Source organism: Balaenoptera ricei, chromosome X, assembly GCF_028023285.1.
Source record: "Balaenoptera ricei isolate mBalRic1 chromosome X, mBalRic1.hap2, whole genome shotgun sequence".
Classification (NCBI taxonomy): Eukaryota; Metazoa; Chordata; class Mammalia; order Artiodactyla; family Balaenopteridae; genus Balaenoptera; species Balaenoptera ricei.
The window spans coordinates 16,736,336-16,756,556 of NC_082660.1; the positions used below are offsets into that span (position 1 = coordinate 16,736,336).

Below are 20,221 nucleotides of genomic sequence, written 5' to 3' on the forward strand. Positions count from 1 at the left end.
ATGATTTAAGTTCATTTACAGTTACCAAGTTCCTCTGGCTTTTTAATCCCTGAGAGAGAAAAATATAAAAGATAATAAAATAAAATAAAATAAAGACTATCATTCTAAGCCAGGGGTCGGCAAACTAAGCCCACCACGTGTTTTTGTAAATAAAGTTTCATTATAACACAATCCCCTTCATTTCGTTTAGGTATTTCCTATGGCTGCTTTGATGCTACAACGGCAGAGTTGAGTAGTTGGAACAGACATCCAAGCCAAAAATACCTGGCCCTTTACAGAAAAAGTTTACACTAGGTGGTCTCTTATCAAAGCTCCATTAAGATCTGGATTTTTAAAACCTGATGCCTGATACAATTATTTCAAATGATTGATATTCGAATAATTTACGTAATTTTTTTCAAAAGCATTAATAGCCGGAAATGATAGTAACTCACAAAGTGCAGATCTGGGCAGCGGGGGTTCTGGGCTTGTCTGCATCCATGATCACACTGACTTGGGAAAAAGAGAAAGCTAGAGCCAAAGCACGGCTGGGTGGCAGGAAGGGCTCAAAGATGAGAGATGTGTTCTCTAGAAAGAGCCTGGGACAAGAATTGGACATGGGTCCTTCTATGAATGAACATGAAGATGGAAAATTTGGTGGGAGGCCACAATTTGGCCTGGGCAGAGGTGGAAAAAAACAGAACAAAAGCTTGTCAAAACATAGCCACTGCCTGGCAGCTTCCTACACACCCGAGCGTTAGTTACCGTATCCAATTCCCCGATTGCTGGCTCTGTTCACAACAGCCTCGCCCTCTCTCCCTCATGAGGGCCTCACCGGAAACCAGCAACTGCGGTTGGTGCTCTGCTGGGTTGAGAGTTTCAGCTGGCGCCCCAGGCCAACCCAGCACAAAGCGGTGTGCATGCGCGTGTATGTACACGCACTCCCACCTCAGCAGCCCCGGCACCTGCTAGAACAGCAGTTGCTGGGGGTTTCTGCAGCCTCACAGGCAGATGGCATCAGGGGACAATCTGCAAACATTGCCAGCCTGAGCCGCATGAAAGGGTGCTTTCTTAGTGATGGCTGCCAGCCTGCTATGGCTCTAGAAGTAAACAAGGCACCATGGGGCCTCATTCCCCAGTGGTTGCTTCTTTGGGGGTAGAGCAGTTGCTCAAACATCACTCTCCACTGTAGGGTGGGTATGGCTGTGCAAACATGAATTTCCCACCTAGACACAACATAACACAGTGATACAACATCCAATTTTGCCAAGGAGTAATTCAGAGAAATTCAGTGGGTTGCAGGTGACATGGTAAGCACTTGCTTAGCACTAACCATGAATGGCATGCAGTTAGGCAGGGGTGAGGGGGTGCAGATGTTTGACAGACTGGGGTGGTCACTGGAGAAGGGCTGAGAAGCCACGGTTGTCAAGAATGTTCACACCCAAGGCTTCAGAGCAGCAACCGTGAGCTTTGAAGGACTGATCTCATCATGCAGGTGCTTAAGGGCTGAGAAACCAGCAACAGGAGAGAGGCTGGTTCATAAGTTTCAGATTCTGTTGTCCCCCCCAGTGATTGTTCCCATTTGCCAGATACATAAGCCTCATGATGACTTAATTTCTTAAGTTGCTTGTTAGATTCAAGCAGGGAGGAGAAAACTTAAAATATGCCCTGCATTTTTCCAAAGAAACCAATCAGACACGTAGGCATGGCGGTGCATCCTGCAGACTCTCCATCTGCCCAACACCCAGGTACACCAGGCTCAACGCAGTCCCACTCAAACCCAACATCGTCCCTCCAACCGGCCCCTTCTCTGGGAGAGACGGGAGCTATCTTGTTTGACAGCCCATCATCAACCCACTTACCCAGGCTGGAAAACTCAGTGTTAACCTTCATATCTAACCAGCCACCCAGTTGGGCTCTATCTACTTCCTCAATCTGTTTCTCTTCTTCCTCCCAAGCTGCCTTAAAAACATGAGTACCAGGCAAGGAACCTGAATAGACATTTCTCCAAAGAAAATATACAAATGGCCAATAAGCACATGCCAAGATGCTCAAATCATTATTCACTAGGGAAATGCAAATCAAAACCGCAACGATATACCCCTTCATTCCCACTAAGATGGCTAGGTTTTTTCTTTTTTTTTTTTTTTTTGTAAAGGAAAACAAGTGTTGATGAGGACGTGGGGAAATTGGAACCCTTGTACATTGCTGGTGGGAATGTAAAATGGTGCAGCCACTGTGGAAAACAGTATGATGGTTCCTCAAAAAGTTAAACACAGAATTACTGTATGACCCAGCAATTCCACTCCCAGGTATATACCCCAAAGAGTTGAAAGCAGGACCTAAACAGATACTTGTATGCCAACATTTACTGCAGCATTATTCACAACAGCCAAAAAGTAGAAACAACCCAAGTGTCCATCAACAGATGAACAGATAAACAAGATGTGGTATACACATACAATAGGATACTGTTCAGCCTTTAAAAGGAATAAAATTTTGATAATGCTACAACACGAATGAACCTAGAAAACATCATGCTAAGTGAAATAAGCCAGACACAAAAGGACAAATATTGTCTTATTCCACGTATATGAGGCACCTAGAATAGGCAAAATCATAGAGGCAGAAATTGACTAGAGGTTACCAGGGAGTAAGGGGATGAGGGGATGAGAGTTAATGTTTAATGGTTATGGAGTTTCTGTTTGGGGTGATGAAAAGTTTTGGAAACAGACAGTGGTGACGGTTGCACAACATTGTGAATGTAATTAATGCCACTGAATTGTACTTTTAAATGGTTAAAATGGCAAATTTTATGTTATAGATATATTTTTACCACAATAAAAAATACACATGAATACCAGCTTACATTTGAGAGCTTGCCATGTGCCAAAGCTTCCTCTAAGAGCTGCACCTGGATTGCAACTTTTAACCTGCATAACAGCCCTAATCACAGATGCAGACGCCAAGTCACAGAGAGCTTAAGGAAACCTGTCCAAGGTCAAACAAGCAGGCGCCAGAATTGGAACTCAACCTGTCTAGCTTCAGAGCTCATCTCTTAACCACTCCTCCCCCCAAGTCCTGCCTGCCTCCAGTCCCTCCCCTCCCCTCTCAACCTCCACACTGCCTCAAGGGACTTTCCTAAAACAACTGTCTGCTCTTGTCACTTTCCTACTGAAACCCTCCAGTTACTTCCAAAAGACCACAGGGCAAGCTCTTTCCTTCAAAAAGTTTTCAAATTGCACAGCAAGCCACATGTCCCTGTGTACTCACTTCTGGCTCAAACTATGTGACATACATGCTGACCCCAGGGTACCAATTACCATGCAAACGCAAGGTAGGAGTGCATTTTTTGAACACCCTGATGTTCACAGACATCTGATGTCATGGACTCCTATTGGTAGGCTCCAAAAATAGGTGACGATGCCAGTAATGACACAACCTTACACAGGCAAGGGCTTATATAAATTAAAGTGCTTTAACAGATCTTTTTTCGCTTGCTCCTCACAATAACACTGTCATTTTGTTACTGAAAGAAATCCTGATTTTTCTAGACTGATATATTTTTGCAGACAAGAATCATGAGACTCAGTCAGAGAGGATGCAAGGTCATCAAAAGGCTACAAGGCTAGTAGGGGGCAGGGCAGGCCATGGGACCCAGCTGCGGGCCTTCTAGGCAGAGCTCTCCGGTTTACACCTCACCTCCCAGGAAGAACCAGTGTCATGGCTACAGCAGGGAGAGTCAAAATCACCCCACTGGTGGCTCCAGTGGAAAATTTCACTTTCCTCCACATCTAAAGAATCTAATTTATTGCTTTATCCATAAGCCCACAAGTACAAACGCTGAAATCCTTGAAGACCCGTATCATCCACACAAAAAAGCTCTTTGCTGCAAAAGAGGGTGGACTTGGCAGTGCAGTAACTCCTGCCTGCCTACAGCTGCCAGCGTCCCTGTACCTGGAGCTCTCCGAGGTTCTGATCCAGGTCATGGGACTCTAGACTTCCTGGGTATGAGCATTCCTTGCCCCCAACCCTCAGTCTCAGCTTTCTGACCACAAGGCCTAGACTTTTAACCATTTGTTAAGAACATGGATCCTACTATCTCAGTGGTAGAGACTACACCCTGGTCCAGAATTGTGGGCCACGGGGGCTTACAGAAATTCATACCTGCCCACATATATAAATCAGCAATGATTCTACTTGTTTTAAAACACAACAGAATAGTCGGGGTATCAGCAAACCTCTTTAGGAGGTAAAGGAAACCCAGTTTATCTCAAATCTAATGCCTTAACAATGGAAACTCGGCTTGTACAGTAAAACTGAGGCCATCAATAAACTATCGATGCTCCAATGACACTCAAGCTGTTGTCACAAGGACCCCCCGAGTGAAAGGAGAGGGGAATTCACACCATTTCTGCTTCCCAAAGCAGTATGCTGATCAGAGTCTGAGATGGCTTACCCACACCTGGAGGCCAAGAAGCTCCAATAATGCCACTCTAGCAAAAATTCTCTGTGACACATTTAGCAGCCTGCAAACGGCAGCCTCACTGGGCAAAGGCATAATTTGTACACAACTGGAGCTAAACTAGCATCGTCTGTTTTCTGATCAGCGGAATTGCCTGGATGTGGCTGGTAGCCAAGCCCAGTCAGCTACCTCTCTGCCTCTCCCTCCCCCATCCGTTACACACTATACAGGTGCTAGAGGGTTGGCTCAGCTGAACCTTAACTTCTTTCAATTAACCAAAATACTACACAGTAAAACATCAGTGAAGGTCTGGTTGGGGGGCCCCTCCCTCCTCTCATCCTTTATGTTTTCTACCAACCTTGACACAAGTTAAGACAGAGGTATCAGAGTGGACTGAAAGAGCGCTGCTGTGAGTCAAAAAACCAGAACTAGTCCTGGCATCATCATTTATCAGGTGAATGACCTTGCGGGCAACAGTGAAAGCCTCTAAGCAGCTCTTTTGTCATCCCTAAAAGAAGTCTAATGCTAAATGCTTTGGCACCATCACAGAGGTGTCTTCAGGATTAAAGAGTGAATTGGAGAGTAGTATACAAATTGATTACTTATTGTCATTATTAATGTCATCATTAAATAGTAAGTGCTACAAAAAAAAAAAGATATACACCTAATAACACAGATGAATGTTCACAGTCAGAATGCTGAGTGAAAGAAGCCAGACCCAAGAGATCACATACTGTACAATTCCATTTATGTGAAGTTTAACAACAGGCAGAACTAATCAGTGGTGAGCGATCTCAGAATAGCAGTTACCCTTGGGAAGGTACTGACTGGGAGGGGTACAAGACAACCTGCTGGGAGGATGAAAATGTTCTACAGTTTGGTCTGGGTGATGGTTTGCACAGGTGTACAAACACCTAAAAATTCATTGAGCTGTATTTCTAAGATCTCTGCACTTCACTGTATGCTATTTCAATGTAAAAAGAACAACATAAATGCGTAAACCAGAAGAATACAGATTCTTTTCAATCGAAATGTGCTAATATTTCATCCTAGGAGGTCAAAAACCGGAAAAGCTAGTGCTTGGGTGTTTTAATATTCATCTCAGGGGGTGGAAAGCCTTCTGGGATCAATATTAAGGGGATAAATGGTCAGAACATGCCAGATGCACCCTACCAAGTAGGTGAACCAAGGGGCATCTCATCTAATTGACACACTCAGCTGAGTGGCTCGGCTCCCTCCAAGGCGCCCTTCCTCTCCACCTCAGCTGCTTTCCTCACATCTCACAATAATTCCTTCTCTCCTGCCACCAAGAATACAGGCACACAGAGCAGGCTGGTGCCACTAATACCAGGGGAGCTCGGTGCTGCCCTGACCAGCAAGAAATGCTGGTCCTGGGCTTCCCTCGGCATTAGAGTGAGGCTGGGCAGGGTCCCCGAAAGCTCAGGGCTGACGCAGGGCAGGGAAAAGAGGCATCGTTTGTCAGCCTGCCCTCACACATGGTCTGTTTCTTTCTGAAGGGTAAGGTTTCCTTTAGAGCTAGATGTGGGTGTGGGATCACTAGTACTAGTGCCCCCTACACTAGTTCATGGAAAATCTTTCTGCAAAATTACCATTGGCAGGAGATAAAAGGAAGTCACTAAAAACAAACCCTTACCCCAAATCTACTGATCAAGAGAGTTTTGAATAGATACAGAATCCTGGAAGAGCACATCGCCACGCCCACCCCCGCCACACACATGCATGATATCTTTCTGCCCGCTCTGCACACAAAAGGCAAGTTTAAGAAGCAGCCACCCCATGAACATTCCCTGCTCGCAGAGACTGTGCTTTCCCAGCATTTGGCTCCCTTCACAATAGGCTAGTCAGTCTCAAAACACCTGGGAAGACACGGCAAGTATCCTGAAAGTAATAGTAGACACCGAGGGAGCTTCAGCTCTATCTGTAAGACTCCATTTCTTTAAAAAAATACATCTCATTATCACAATATTTTTTGAAATACCCATGCTGCTGAACCACAAAATGCACCAAGTTCATTAGAGAGAATTGTAAAGAAAATGTATATAAAATATCTGAAGTAAATATGGCAAAATATGAGGATATGATAAAGCAGAGTGGTGAGCACACTGGTATTTGTTATTCAGTTTCTGTCTTTTTCCAATGCTTGAAATATTTCATAACTTCCCCTGAAAAGTACATAGTGAAACCACATTGATGTCTCATATCACAATGGCTTTCTTACATTTCCAAATTTCATTGCCACTTAGAAAAGTGCTCTGACATATCATCATAAAGATACCTAAGATATTTTCAGCTCAAAAACTAATTTTTTTTAAAGTAACAGGATACCTATTGTTATGTCTCTATGTAAATCTTCAACTGCATTATCTACACTATCATGTATTTGTAGTATTATCTCCCAAGAATCACCAATAGCACAAGCCCAGGCAAGAGGCCCTTGACCTGCAGGATGGGAATGAATGCTGCAAAGAGCTCAGCCAGTGCTAGATTCCGGACAAATATAAGACCAGCTACCTTCATGTTCCGAAGAGATGACATAGCTTCCTGATGTAAGACACAATTACCTGATGACAGTCAATGCCTTTATATATGCCCATGCCCTGCTAAACAGCTAGATTATTACCATTCGATCAAAGGGTATCAATACTAACCAACTGTCTGTACATGCTTTAGTGAGCACTTAAATATTTGTCAAATGAATGGCCAATTTCGCAGAGTGTTATGGGCAAGATAGCTATCTACAGGCAAGGGGGAGTATTTCAATTCAGCCCAAAGCTATGACAACATGGAAATCTGTATCATCCCTACAATGATACAACTGGTGCTCACTGGATCACAATCAACTTCTCACCTAAGAGGATGCAGATCTGGCTTAAGAGTGGTAGGAAGAAGATAGAGTAAGAAAATTCACACAGTGCCTCATGGTTTTAAACAAGCAATACCATTTCTTTTTAGACTATGAATATTAGATATTCAAAATAAATTTACTCATTTAAAAAGTAAACCTTAAAAACACTAGAAGAAAACATGAGAGAAACATTTTACAATCTCAGAGTGGGAAAGACTCTTTGACACTGACACAGAATCCAGAAGCCACAAAAGAAAGGGTTGATGAATTACAGAAAACTATAAATACAACATAGAAAAAAAAAGTTTATCAAGAAAGACAAAAGTCAAAGCATGAGAATATTGCCTGTTATAAAGACAGACCTCTTTCCACAAAGTATCAGCAAAGAGATCAATAACCCAACAAAAAATAGCAAAGGACAATTCATAGAAAAAAAAAATGACTCAAACACGTGAAAAGATGCTTAACCATGCTCATAAGAGAAATGCAAATTACAGTGGGATTCATCTGACCATATGTATGCAGTACTCACTACAGAGAACGACCCTGAATCCTTTTGGCTATTTTCTTAAATGAAAATTGTAGCATTTACACCTTCTGTGTTAGAATGTTTACACAGCATGTAGCACAGTGCCTGGCATACAACTGGTACTCACACAGAGAATAAGTATGAGAGATACAGAGAACAGCAAGCACAAAACTCTCCAGAAGTTGACAGTCTACATAGAGAGGGATGTAAATAACTTCTTAATTACGAGATACCTTTTTTCTTGATATTAAATATCATAAAGTTTCTCAATGGACCTCTCTGATACCCAGTGGATTTCTTAGTCCTACTGATGCAAGATATAGTTTTTATCTGTCATATCGGCAACAATCAAAAAAATTGGTAATATAATGTTGGCAATGATGTAAAGAAAGATACCCACTCATACTTTCCACTGAGAGTATAAACTGATGTATAAATTGGTACAACCTCTGTGGGAAGCAATGTGGCAATTATCTATCAGAAATTTAAATGCCTACACCTTTTGACTCAGTATTTCCACTTCTAGGAATTTAAACTGCAAATACACTTGCACATGTGCAAAGTGGCATATGTACAAGATTAATGGTTACAGCATTGCTTAACTTAGCAAAAGACTGAAAGAATGTAAACGTGTGTCAGTAGAGAACTGGTTCCATGAATCCACACCATGCAACTCTCTCCAAGAATGAGGCTGGTCCATAAATGCCAATAAGAATATACACCGAGACATGTTACTAGGTAAAAAGCCTAATAATGTATGCAAGCATTTGTGTGAGTTTGTATGCATGCCTCATTGTGTAATACAGAACAACAAACTGATAACTGAGGCTGCCTTCAGAGGGGGAAACAGGGTGGCTGAGAGACAGGGAAAACATATTTTGTCCCTTTTAATTGGTACCATGCGCCTGTGTTAACTATACAAAATTTTAACTGACTTAAAAATTAATAATTAAAATGTGTTTAGTATTTCCCAATCATTAGACTATTGACTGCTACTTTTTCTGCAAACAAGGGATAAGTTAACACTGCCCCCTAATATAATTTGGTTATATCATTTCCACTGCTAATTTGAAAGATCCCAACAGTGAGAGCAGTATATATGAACAGATACAAAGCTTTAAAGAAAGCTCTTCAGTCCACATATTTCATCAAGAAGGGGACACAGGAAAGTTAAGATGTGGGAGAAATCATGCCAGGCCCAATAATCAATTGTTCTTTCAATTATTTCATACAAAATTCAATATTATGGAAATATAATTATAATTAATGGCATGACAACAACCGATAAAGACAAATAAAATGCATATAAAGAGGCGATATTAAATCTTTCTTGTAGTTTTATCATGGGGAGAATACATTCTGCTTTGGTGCCCAGAGTTCAAGTTATAAGAGTTAAACAGTTTGGGATTGGTTAATTATACTCAAAAAGGTTAATTAAACAATGTCAAATTGAGCTCCCCCAGGAGTGGGCACTTTCTCCATCAATCTCTTCCAGAAAAAATTTTAAATGTTTCTGATAGCATCATACCTACTCCATGAAGCAGTACTATCTGCAACACATAAATTATTGGGTGCTTTGCTAGGTAAACAGCTCGCTCTTGAAGAAAAAAAGAAGAAGGGACATCCAAGGTCCAACAGCCATTTCTTCCATCTTTTTTTTCTGTCATCTTTTTAACAGCTTTGATGATGATTAAGAGCCTGTGTGTCTGTGGCCCTTTGTTGGATTCCTGGCCACAGCACTGACCACTGTATGAGTCCAAAAGTCTCTCTCTCAGCTACTTTCTAAGTGCCCCAGGGGTAAGAAATAGGTCTCACTCATCTTTCATCCCCAGACACTCAATAAATCTTGGCCAGCAGGCACTCAATAAATGTTAGCCATTATCATTAGCTCTATCATTCTTTTAACCATTATTTGAGTACCTACTGTGTGTCAGATATAAATGAAAACAGTACATGCATCTAGCTGAATGTTAATTTTTACAGTCACAACCACTTCTAAGACTAATAATCTAATGGAAAAATACAAGGCAGTCTACCTGAGAAAGACTTCAGAGTAATGATCATAAAGATGATCAAAGAACTCGGGAGGAGAATGGATGCACAGAGCAAGAAATTAGAAGTTTTTAACAAAGAATTACAAAATATAAAGAAAAACCAAACAGAATTAAAGAATACAAAAACTAAAATGAAAAATACCCTAGAAGGAATCAACAGTAGATTAAATGAGGCAGAAGAACAGATCAGTGAGCTAGAAGAAAGAGTGGTGGAAATCACTGCTGGTGAACAGGAAATAGAAAAAAAGAATGAAAAGAATGAGGACAGTTTAAGAGACCTCTGAGACAATATCAAGCGCACTAATATTCACATTATAGGGGTCCCAGAAGGATAAGAGAGAGAGAAAGGGCCTGAGAAAATATTTGAAGAGATAATAGCTGAAAATGTCCAAAACCTGGAGAAGGAAACAGTCACCCAAGGCCAGGAAGCACAGAGTACCATACAGGATTAACCCACCAAGGAATACACCAGGACACATTGTAATCAAAATAACAAACATTAAAGATAAAGAGAGAATATTAAAAGCAACAAGGGAAAGCAACAAATAACATACAAGGGAACTCCCACAAGGCTATCAGCTGATTTTTCAGCAGAAACTCTGCAGACCAGAAGGAAGTGGCACAATATACTTAAAGTGATGAAAGAGAAAAACCTACAACCAAGAATACTCTACCCAGCAAGGCCCTCATTCAGATTTGATGGAGAAATCAAAAGCTTTACAGACAAGCAAAAGCTAAAAGAATCCAGCACCACCAAACCAGCTTTACAACAAATGCTAAAGGAACTTCTCTAGGCAGAAAAGAAAAGGCCACAACTAGAAACAAGAAAATTACAAAACGGAAAAGTTCACTGGCAAAGGCAAACAAACAATAAAGGTAGGATATTATCCACACACAAAGCTAGTAGGGAGGTTAAAAGACAAAAGTAGTAAAATCGTGTATCCACAATAAGCAGTTAAGGGATACACAGAACAATCATATGTAAAATATAAAATCAAAAGTAGTAATCGTGAGGGGAGGAGAGTACAAATGCAGGGTATCTAAAAGGTCTCAGAAATTAAGAGATCAACAACTTAAAACTAGTGCATAAAAATATAGACTCCTATACAAAAACCTCATGGTAACTGCAAAACAAAAATCTATAATAGACGTGCACACAAAAAAGAAAGAGGAATCCAAATATAACAGTAAAGATAGTCATCAAATCACAAGAGAAGAGAACAAAAAAGAAGAGGGGGGAAAAAACCTACAAAAACAAATCCAAAACAATTAACAAAATGGCAATAGGAACATACATATCGATAATTACCTTAAAAGTAAATGGCCTAATTGCTCCAACCAAAAGACACAGACTGGCTGAATGGATACAAAAACAAAACCCATATATTTGCTGCCTACAAGAGACTCACTTCAGATCTAGAGACACATACAGACTGAAGTGAGGGAATGGAAAAAGATATCGCATGCAAATAGAAGTCGAAAGAAAGCCAGAGTAGCAATACTTATATCAGACAAAACAGACTTTAAAATAAAGATTGTTACAAGAGACAAAGAAGGATGGTAGATAATGGTCCAGAGAGAAAATCAATAAGGAAACACAGGCCTTAAATGACACATTAGACTATATGGACTTAATTCATATTTATAGAGTATTCCATCCTAAAGCAGCAGAATACACATTATTTTCAAGTGCACATGGAACATTCTCCAGGATAGATCACATGCTGGGCTACAAAGCAAGCCTTGATAAATTTAAGAAAACTGAAATCATATCAGCAAAAAAAGCATGCTTTTATCAGCAAAAAAAGCATCTTTTCAGACCACAACACTATGAGGCTAGAAATCAACTACAAGAAAAAAACTGCAAAAACATAAACATGTGGAGGCTAAACAATATGCTACTAAACAACCAATGGATCACTGAAGAAATCAAAGAGGGATTCAAAAAAATACCTAGAGACAAATGAAAATGAAAACACAATGATCCAAACTCTATGGGACACAGCAAAAGCAGTTCTAAGAGGGAAGTTTATAGCAAAACAAGCTTACCTCATAAACAACAAAAATCTCCAATAAACAACCTAACCTTATACCTAAAGCAACTAGAGAAAGAAGAACAAACAAAACCCAAAGTTAGTAGAAGGAAAGAAATCATAGAGATCAGAACAGAAATAAATGAACGAGAGAGTTTAAAAACAAGAGAAAAGATCAATAAAAGCTGGTTCTCTGAAGAGATAAACAAAATTGATAAACCTTTAGCCAGACTCATCAAGAAAAAAAAAGGGAAAAGGCCCAAATCAATAAAATAAGAAATGTAAAAGAAGTTACAACCAACGTCACAGAAAGTCAAAGGATCATAAGAGACTACTACGAGCAACTATATGCCAATAAAATGGATAACCTAGAAGAAATGGTCAAGTTCTTAGAAAGGTATGATCTCCCAAGACTGAACCAGGAAGAAACAGAAAATATGAACAGACCACTTACCAGTACTGAAATTGAATCAGTAATTTTAAAACTCCCAACAAGCAAAAGTCCAGGACCAGATGGCTTCACAGGTGAAATCTACCAAACATTTAGAGAAGAGTTAAAACCTATCCTTCCTAAACTATTGCAAAAAATTGCAGAGGAAGGAACACTTCTGAACTCATTCTATGAAGCCACCATCACAGTGATAACAAAACCAGACAAAGATATCACACACACACAAAAAGAAAATTACAGGCCAATATCACTGATGAACACAGATGCAAAACTCCTCAACAAAGTACTAGCAAACTGACTCCAACAATACACGTAAAGGATCATACACCATGATCAAGTGGGATTTATCCCAGGGATGCAAGAATTTTTCAGTATCCACAAATCAATCTATGTGATACACCACATTAACAAACTGAAGAGCAAAAACCATATCATTTCAATAGATGCAGAAAAAGCTCTTGATAAAATTCAATGTCCGTTTATGATTAAAAACTCTTCAGAAAGTGGGCATAGAGGGAACATACCTCAACATAATAAAGGCCATAAATGACAAACCTACAGCTAACATCATACTCAACGGTGAAAAGCTGAAAGCATTTCCTCTAAGATCAGGAACAAGATGCCCACTCGCACCACTTTTATTCAACATGGTTTTGGAAGTCCTAGCCACAGCAATCAGAGAAGAAAAAGAAATAAAAGGAATCCAAATTGGAAAAGAAGTAAAACTGTCACTGTTTGCAGATAACATGATGCTGTACATAGAAAATCCTAAAGACACTACCAGAAAACTACTAGAGCTCATCAATGAATTCAGTAAAGTTTCCTAGAGTAATGGAAATAAAAACAAAAATAAACAAACGGGACTGAATTAAACTTAAAAGCTTTTGCACAGCAAAGGAAACTATAAACAAAACGAAAAGACAACCTATGGACTGGGAGAAAATATTTGCAAACAATGTTACCGACAAGGGATTAATTTCCAACATATACAAACAGATCGTACACCTTAATATCAAAAAAGTAAACAATCCAATCTAAAAATGGGCAGAAGAACTAAATAGACATATCTCCAAAGAGGACAACAAAATGGCCAATAGACACATGAAAAGATGCTTAACATAGGGGAAATGCAAATCAAAACCACAATGAGATACCACCTCACACCTGTCAAAATGGCTATCATCAAGAAGACAAGGGACAACAGGTTCTGGCGAGGATGTGGTAAAAAGGGAACTCTCATACACTGTTGGTGAGAACCTAAAGTTGGTCCAACCACTATAGAAAACAATATGGAGGTTCCTCAAAAAATTAAAAATAGATCTACCATATGATTCAGCAATTCTACTTCTGGGCATATACCCAAAGGAAATGAAAACAGGATTTCAAGAGATATACTCACTCCCATGTTTATCACAGCATTATTCACAATAGCCAAGATTACGAAACAACCGAAATGCCCATTAGTAGATGAATGGATAAAAACTATGTGGTGCATATACACAATGGAATATTATTCAGCCACGAGAAAGGAAGATATCCTGCCATTTGCAACAAGATGGATAGACCTTGAGCACGTGATGCTAAGCGAGATAAGTCAGACAAAGACAAATACTGTATGATATCACTTATATGTGGAATCTAAAAATTCAACAAGGTCCTACTGTAAAGCACAGGGAACTATATTCACTCTCCTGGGATAAACCATAACGGAAAAGAACATATAAAGAATGTACATATGTGTATAACTGAGTCATTTTGCTATACAGCAGAAATTAACATTATATTGTAAATTAACTATACTTCAATAAAAAATAAATTAAAAAAATAAAAATAAAAAAGTTAAACCTATAAAAAACAGAGAGTAAAATGATGGTTGCCAGGGGATAGGGGGTGGTGATAAGAGTGACAGTGTTTAAGGGTACAAATTTGTAATGAGAAGTAAATAAGCCATAGAGACCTAATCCATAGTATAATGAAGACAGACAATAATACTGTACTATAATTATGTAATGTGATAAATATCGCTACACTGGCCACCATATTACAATACACAAATGTATCAAAGTAACACGTTGTACACCTTAAACTTACACAATGTTACACATCAAATTTATTCAATTTTTAAAAGGGGGAGTGCTGGGTGAGGACTGATAACTGGGCAGTCCTGTAGCCAAGCCTGACAGTTACAGCACGCTCCGCCCACAAACCGTGTACATTCCTAATGCTGCCCTTCCCTTGCTCCAAAAGGTCAACTGCCATTTAAAAGAGGAGAGACAAGGAAAATGACCATAGAGTAAACTTCCAGAAGGGACTAGTGTGAGAGCCAACGATTTGAAAGCCACTCCCAAGTAAAGAAATCCTTGAATTTTTACCAACAAAAAAGCACCTGTTTACTGGTTGTTGAAAGATTGTTTACACACATTTCCATCCAGGATCACTCAATTGTCAAGAATACATTATTCCAAGCCTGTGACAAAACAATGTCATTTCTTGCTCATTTCCTGATTAAAGCTTTTAGACAGCTGGGCATTCTCATTTCTCAGAACTGCAGGGAGCTATGCAAATTTCCACGCAGCAACTCCAAGATCATTAATCTAAGGAAAGCATGTGCCAACAGAATACCAGATTTTATGTTGTTTCAGTAAAGAGGAGGAGGGGCAGGTTAATCTAATTACCCTGTGTGTGGTCACCTGACTGTGGTTAACAAAAAGATCAAATGCTAAACTGTACAATCAGCAGAAAACTGCTAAGTAATGAGGCATTTCATATTACAAAAGGAGTGGGAAGAGGGGGGTGAAATTCTTACATTTCTTGGAAACAGATACTGTAGCAATAAAAATAATCATACCAAGCTTACAGGAATGATAGGTGGAGCATTTTAATTATCACAAGGAGTTAGAAGCATAACTATAAATCAGTCTCTCTCTCTCTCTCTCCCACCCACACACACACACACACACATGCACACACATGCGCACATGTGCACATGGCACACACAGTCAGTAAGACTGTAAGATACTTCTAGCAAAGGATGGCTAACTAGGGCCGAAGTCATCAGCAATGAGAAACAGGTGGGCACTCATAATTAGACCCACTGTACAGCCATGACCACGCATTTGGCACTCAGGCCCCACTACTGATATTTCTCTTTCCATTAAGGAGCAGCTGGGCTTGGAAAGGTAGCGGCACTGGCTCAGGAAGCTGACACTTCAGCTCAAGTTCTGGCTCTGACACCGCTGAGGGCGTAACCTTTGGTGCCTCACTTTTGTTAGCTGTCAAATGGGAGATTAAAATATTCTGAAGATCAAATGAGATCTTGTGGATAAAGGCACAGCCTCTGGGTCCCAAGGTTGTCAGGCTCTGATTATCAGCAGGAGAGGGAACCCCACCCACCAACCTGTACAGGGCCACATACTGAGGGGTGATGAGTATTAAAAGGGAAAAACTTCCTAGTATAACAACTCCTAAGTGCGGTTGGTCTGGCAGAAGTCTCAAAAATGTACTTCCAGGACTTCCCTGGTGGCACAGTGGTTAAGAATCTGCCTGCCAATGCAGGGGACAGCAGTTCGATTCCTGGTCCAGGAAGATCTCACATGCCGCGGAGCAACTAAGCCCATGCGCCACAGCTACTGAGCCTGTGCCCTAGAGCCCGCACGCTGCAACGACTGAGCCCACGTGCCACAACTACTGAAGCCCGCGTGCCTAAGCCCATGCTCCGCAACACGAGAAGCCAACGCAACGAGAAGCCCATGCACCGCAACGAAGAGTAGCCCCTGCTGGCTGCAATTAGAGAAAGCCCACGCACAGCAACGAAGACCCAACACAGCCAAAAATAAATAAAATTTAAAAAAAATTTTTTTTAATGTACTTCCATGCGCTCTCTCTCAGAAAGCTATTAGGAAGTGTGTTCTACCAAATCAAGCGAGTAAAATGAGAGAGAGAAGGATCCAGGACCCAGGGTAGGCAGTAATGAGGGAGAGGTGATGGGGATTTCCTGGCTGACCACCAGGCAGCAGCTTCAAGAGCGACCAGTTCAGCTGGAAGGCACTGGTACTTTTCCAGGCAGGGGAGGGGAGGAGGGAGGAGTAGAGGGAGGGAGTGAGGCGGTGAGGGAGAGAGGAGAGACAGAGAGAGGGACTAAGAGGCATTTCATAGAACTGTTTCGTTCAAGGTATGAGAAGATTTGGATATCCTAGGACAACTCAACAAACAAACAAAATTATTATCTCTAGGGAAAATGAAAAGTTATATAAGGAAATTAATTACAGTATATTCATGCTTCAATAAATGTCAACATCGCTATAGTAATGAAAACATTAAATAGAGATTAAAGCAAAACCTAAGATATGAGCACATACAAGGAGGATGGCATATGGGGGTGGTGGTGAAAGAGCTAAATTCTTCAACTACCATCATAGGTAACAGATAATGTCCTATAAGTGACAAAGCAAGAGACAGCAGCACTTGCCTATTATTTAGAAGTAGAGCAGCAAATACTAGAAACAACAGCTCAAACAGAAAAGTGATTGTCTGTTAAAAGTAAGACAAGGACATGAGAAGGGACAAGGAGCTGCTGTTTACTCAAATAGGAGTTTTAAAGCATATACACACACACATACATACACACACACGTATATATTATACACAAATATTATACATATACATTATATATACCATATAACTTTGATTAAAAAGTTAACAATTTTAGGGCTTCCCTGGTGGCGCAGTGGTTGAGAGTCTGCCTGCCAATGCAGGGGACACGGGTTCGAGTCCTGGTCTGGGAAGATCCCACGTGCCGTGGAGCAACTAGGCCCGTGAGCCACAATTACTGAGCCTGCGCGTCTGGAGCCTGTGCTCTGCAACAAGAGAGGCCGCGATAGTGAGAGGCCCGCGCACCGTGATGAAGAGTGGCCCCCGCTTGCCACAACTAGAGAAAGCCCTCACACAGAAACGAAGACCCAACACAGCCATAAATAAATAAATAAACAAATACTTAAAAAAAAAAAAAGTAAAAGTCTATAAAAAAAAAAGTTAACAATTTTAGAGGCATACATGCTTGTCCCCCCAAAATAAATCAAACAGTAAAAGAGGGTATAAAGCAAAAGGTAAAGGTATACCCATTCCCTCGAAAAATCTCATTCCTCCTCCCCTAGGAACCATTAATGAGTAGTGTGTGTGTGTGTGTGTGTGTGTGTGTGTGTGTGTGTGTGTGTGTCCCCAGGTGCGTCCCTACTTGTTTTTAACACAAATGGACTCTTACAATATGCAGCGTTTCCTCTGTTGAAGCAGCACAGAATCGAATCGAACTCTAGAGTATACCAGTATCAGAGTGGATGATCTGGCTGTGAGGGAAAGGAGATTACAGAACGTGGAAGTCTGACCAATCAGAAATACCCAGATTAAAGGGCGCTAAATCAGAGCTGGGAGCAAGGGGAACCTGGGGAAATGGGAGGGTGGGAAATCAGAGGGCAGACACCTCCTTGGGGACATGCAGACACTGCCTCTGCCTTCCACTCCCCCAGATGGACGCACGGGGAGCCACGTGTTCGTCACCATACCATAAACGGAAGTACACCCACTGTCACCGCTGGCTCTTTGGCACACTGATGGAGAAAAAGACTTGTGGCACATCAAACTTCGGCTGTTTCTGAGGTCTGGCAGAATCTCCACTGCCACGTATGCCATTGGGACTCAGGGGGTAGAGACTGGAGCATAAAATACACACCTCACGTCAATATATACCTCATCTGCTCCTGCCCTGAGGCCATCCCCCTTCTGCTAAGTTTCTGTATCTTTGGCTGGTCAAACGGATAACTTATCTGAAGCTGGGGCTGAAGACAGTCCTCTTTCCTCCAGGATATAACCCACATAAAACCATGCAGTTGTCTCCAGTCTTCAGCAATTACAAACAACACCATGTCAAGCATCACTGTGTCTGTAACTTTGCACACATACACAAGTGTAACTGGGGACAAATTCCCAAAAAGTGAAAGCTCTGGGTCAAACATTTGGTGCATCCTTACTTTTAACAGATAAATTAAAACTGGCCTCCAAACAGTTTGTCTCAATTACACTCCCACCAATAGCATGAAAGAGTGCTGGTTTCTCCATATTGGGTATCTTTAAACTTCTTAATGTTTGCCAGTGTGTTAAGAGAAAATGATATTTAATTTACATTTCTTTAATTAGTAAAAATAAGGTTGATCAGCTCTTCATATGCTTACCATCCATTTGACTTTCTTTTCCTGTGATCTCCTAGATTTAACTCTATGGCATTCAGGACACAGTAACAGAAGAATAGAAGAAAGGGCATGCAACATCACTTTTAAATCCTTTTGCCAAGGTTATTAAGTCTCAACTATGTGCCAGGCCCTTCATCATGCAGTGGGGTTCAAGATGGCCCCTGATCTCCAGGGCCTCACCACCTAGCAAGGCTGGAACCCCAAGTAGAGTGGGCATGCACACCAGCTCTTAATCACCGGGTGACCTCAAACGAGGTACTAACCTCCCTGAACTGAATAGTCCTTATACTAGTTTCTTACCAACAAAGTGGATTTATTCTCTTAAAGTTCTGGAGGCCAAAAGTCCAGAAACCGTCTCACTGGGCTAAAATCGAAGTGCTGGCAGGGCCGAGTTCCTTCTGGAAGCTCTAGGGGAGATGGTTTCCATGCCTTTCCCAGCTTCTAGGGGTTGCCTGCATTCCTTGGCTTATAGGCCCTTCCTCCACCTTCAAGGCCAGCAGTGTAGAATTGTCAAAGCTCTTTCTTTCTGATCTCTGCTTCCATCGTCACAGACACTGATCCTCCCACTTCCCTCTGTTTATTTAAATTTGAGTTGTGGTCAATTACACATAACAAAATTTACCACCTTAACCATTTCTAAGTGTACAGTTCAGTAGTGTTAAGTACGTTCACATGGTGTGCAACCAGTCTCCAGAACTTTTTCATCTTGCAAAACTGAAACTCTGTACCCACTAAACAACAACTCCCCACTCTTCCCTCCCCCCAGCTCCTGGTAACCACTGTTCTACTTTCTGTCTTTAGGAGTTTGACTACTTTAGATACCTCATATAAATGAAATCATACAGTATTTATGTTTTTGTGACTGGTTTACTTCACTTAGCATAATGTCCTCAGGGTTCAACCACGTTGTAGCATGTGTCTTCTTCTGAATAGTATTCTATTGTATGGATATACCGCATTTTGTTTATTCATGTATCCAACTGATGGACATTTGAGTTGCTTTCACCTTTTGGCTATTGTGAATAATGTTACTATGAACATGGGTATACAATATGTTTTTGAGACCCTGCTTTTGATAATTTTGGATGTACACCGAGAAGTAGAACTGCTGGATCATACAGTAATTCCAGTTTTAATTTTTTGAGGAACCGCCATACTGTTTTCCATATTTACTGCACCATTTTACATTCCCACCGACAGTACACAAGGGTTCCAATTTTTCCACATCCTCACTGGTTCTTGTTAATTTTTTGTATAGCAGTCATTCTAATGGGTGTGAGGTGATTTCACTGTGGTTTTGAAATGCATTTCCCTAATGATTAGTGGTATCAAGCATCTTTTCATATGCTTATTGGCCAACTGTAAATCCTCTTTGGAAAAATGTCCATTTAGGTCCTTTGTCCATTTTTAATCAGGCTATTTGCGGGGGAGGGGGTTGCGGTTGCTGAGTTATAAGAGTTCTTTATTATTCTGGATATTAACCCCTTACCAGACATATGATCTGCAAATATTTTCTCCCATTTCATTTTATTTTCACTCCGTTGATTGTGTTCTTTGATGCACAGATGTTTTTAATTTTTATATAGTCCAATTTATCTATTT

General features: G+C 40.7%; 1 protein-coding gene across 6 annotated transcripts in view; it reads right to left on the reverse strand.

The window, feature by feature from the left end:
• SH3KBP1 (SH3 domain containing kinase binding protein 1) overlaps positions 1-20,221 on the reverse strand; it is a 337,779-nt gene that overhangs the window by 207,631 nt on the left and 109,927 nt on the right. The window contains exon 1 of one of the 6 annotated variants that reach the window (XM_059911029.1): positions 435-500. The exons of the other annotated variants lie outside the window; for them this stretch is intronic. The gene's annotated coding sequence lies outside the window, so the exon portion shown is untranslated. Of the gene's footprint in view, positions 1-434; positions 501-20,221 lie in introns of those variants that run through there. 6 annotated transcript variants of the gene reach the window in all.